We start from the raw sequence: 2,672 nt of genomic DNA, 5'->3' as shown, positions 1-2,672 counted from the left end.
TTTAAAGGGAGAGAGACCACGCCCCAATGGGCGGGTATCTCAGCGGCTATAGGCTGGAGGAGCGGAAGGACCTCCCGCAACAAACCTGTGTCAAAACAAAGAAAAAACAGTGAGTATATTGTTGGGGGTGAATCCTACAAGTGCCAGGGCCCTTGGTTCCATCCCCTGCACAATAAAAACAATGACGAAAGATCATGGGCTCTTGTATTTATCGAAAACTAAAGAATAAGAAATATTTAAGAATTTTAATGTAAGCTGGGCAGTAGTGGCACACACCTTCAATCCCAGCACTCGAGAGGCAGAGGCAGGTGGATTTCTGTGAGTTCAAAGCCAGCCTGGTCTACAGAGCTAGTTCCAAGACAACCAGGGTTACAGGGGAGTGTTAGGAATATTTCCTAAGCAAGCTCTCTGACACGCAAAAATTCCCAATCAAGCCAAATCAAAACAGGCTGAATTAAGAAATATCCAGGTTTAATGGGAGATCTGCGCTCTCTGGTGGCCCGAGAGGGAAACGGGAAGCCGCAGAAAAGCGACCCCTGGGAGGAAGAAAGGGGGACCACGTGTTCTTCTTTTGGGGGATCACTTAAGTACCCTGGGGGTGGGGTCAGGACCTGGCCTGCTGGGATTTGAAGTCCAGACCAGGCCTAGTGGCTGAGATAGATGCCAGGGACCGGGGCTTAGGCTCCCAACCTAACGGGAGGGGGGTGTCATGGGGGGATTTTAAAGCAAAATATGTATATTTATAATCATATAGACATTTGCATAAATTTATATATACACAGATATATATGCATAACAAGAATTTGGGAATTGATACATCAAAATATTATACTGCTAATTTCTAAACAATAGGATTATAACTGGTGTTTTCCTTTGATCAGCTGTAACACTTAAATTTTTTTGCAATGGATATCCCCACCCCCAGCTTTATACTCTCCTGCTTCAGACCTCAGCCTATCAAATTACAGATGTGCACCACACCTGGCCATCTCTTTGGCTAGAGAGTCTACCTTCGGGAAGGTTCAGTCCTGATCCAAATTTCACCACCTTCAAAGACTCTGACCACCGTGAGGGTTCAGTCTTCACCTCTGAACCGCAGGAGGGAGGGGTGTGATTCACTCCTTATTCATGGTTCCAATCCTTTACCTGTGGGCTCAGTGTTGCTTTGATCTGCTGCTCTGTCTCCCTTGAGGTAGCGAGGGCAACGACTCAGACCTTGGGAGACAAGCTGGACGTAGCAAGATCAGTTTATTTTAGGAAGGAAGGAGAAAGCATTAATATAACCCACACACGCCCGGGGAAGGGGAAGCCGCGTCACCATCACCAGGGTCCCTTGAGGCAGCTGGATACTGCTTCAGATCCTCGTGTCTTAAGTCACGGCAGTTGTTGCTGGAGCCCCTTGGCTGACATAGGTTGGCTCAATCTGGGGAAGTTACACACTGCATGATCAGATAACCGCTTTAGTCCGATTTTAGGCCAGCAAGAGCCGATTGGCCCCCAGTGTCTAGGCAAGTGTTCTCTCCACAGTTCAGCAGCAAAAGCAACCCTAAATGATCAGTAACGGCTTCAGCTTCCAACTGAATCGGACCAAGACGGGGGGGGGGGGGGGGTCTTTTCTTTTGTTGGTTTTACAAGACAGGGTCTTTCTGTATAACCCTGGCTGTCCTGGAACCAGCATTGTAAACCAGGCTGGTCTCAAACTCAGAAATCCACCTGCCTCTGCCTCCAGAGTGCTGAGATTAAAGCCATGTACCACCACCACCCAGCGACAGTGTTTTCGGTTTTTTTCAGATAAGGACTCTGTCTGTATCCCAGGCTAGCCTGGTATTCACTACATAGTCTAGGCTAGCCTTAGACTCTCAGTAATCCGCATGTCTCAGTCTCCTGACTGCTAGGTTTATGGGCACATGGCATAGTGTCTCCCGGGTTGTACAGTGCTGGGGGAAGGTTTCAAACATAGCTTTTGGTGCATGCTACCAACTGAGCTATACTCCTCCCCCCTCGGCCCCTTCAGGTATAATTTTGAAAACTAGTATTCTATTTTAGTGTATTATGGTGACCGGCTTTTGTAATCCCAGAACTCAAGAGGCAAAATCTTCCTTGACTACATAGCAAATTAGAAGCCAGCCTGGTGTACATAAGAGCATGTATAAAACCAAAACAAGGGGTCTGGAGAGATAGCTCTGTGGTTAAGAGCACTGGCTGCTCTTCTAGAGAAATTAGGTTCAATTCCTAGCACCCACATGACGGCTCACACCTGTCTGTAACTCCCATTCCAGGGCATCCTCACACAGACATAGATACGCATAAAATAAAAAGAAATAAAGCTTTAAAAAGAACGGCCAAAACGAAGTGAAGCCACTGGTCACCTGCAAAGTGCTGACTGGAGAGAGTTGTTCAGAGGTTAAGAGCACTGGCTGTTCTTCCAGAGGTCCTGAGTTCAATTCCCAGCACCCACAAGGTGCCTCACAACCATCTGTAATAGAATCTTGATGTGGGAGTGTCATATATCAATCTGTTGATTTCATTGGTTGAGTAATAAACAAACTGCTTGGGCTCATAGCTTAGAACATAGGTGGGTGGAGTAAACAGAGCAGAATGCTGGGAGGAAGAGGAAGTGAGCTCAGACTCCACAGCTCTGCTCTCGGGAGCAGATGCCTCAGAGAGACGCC

Source organism: Microtus ochrogaster, chromosome 7 (genome assembly GCF_000317375.1).
Source record: "Microtus ochrogaster isolate Prairie Vole_2 chromosome 7, MicOch1.0, whole genome shotgun sequence".
In the NCBI taxonomy this organism is placed as follows: domain Eukaryota; kingdom Metazoa; phylum Chordata; class Mammalia; order Rodentia; family Cricetidae; genus Microtus; species Microtus ochrogaster.
This window is presented reverse-complemented; position numbering follows the sequence as displayed.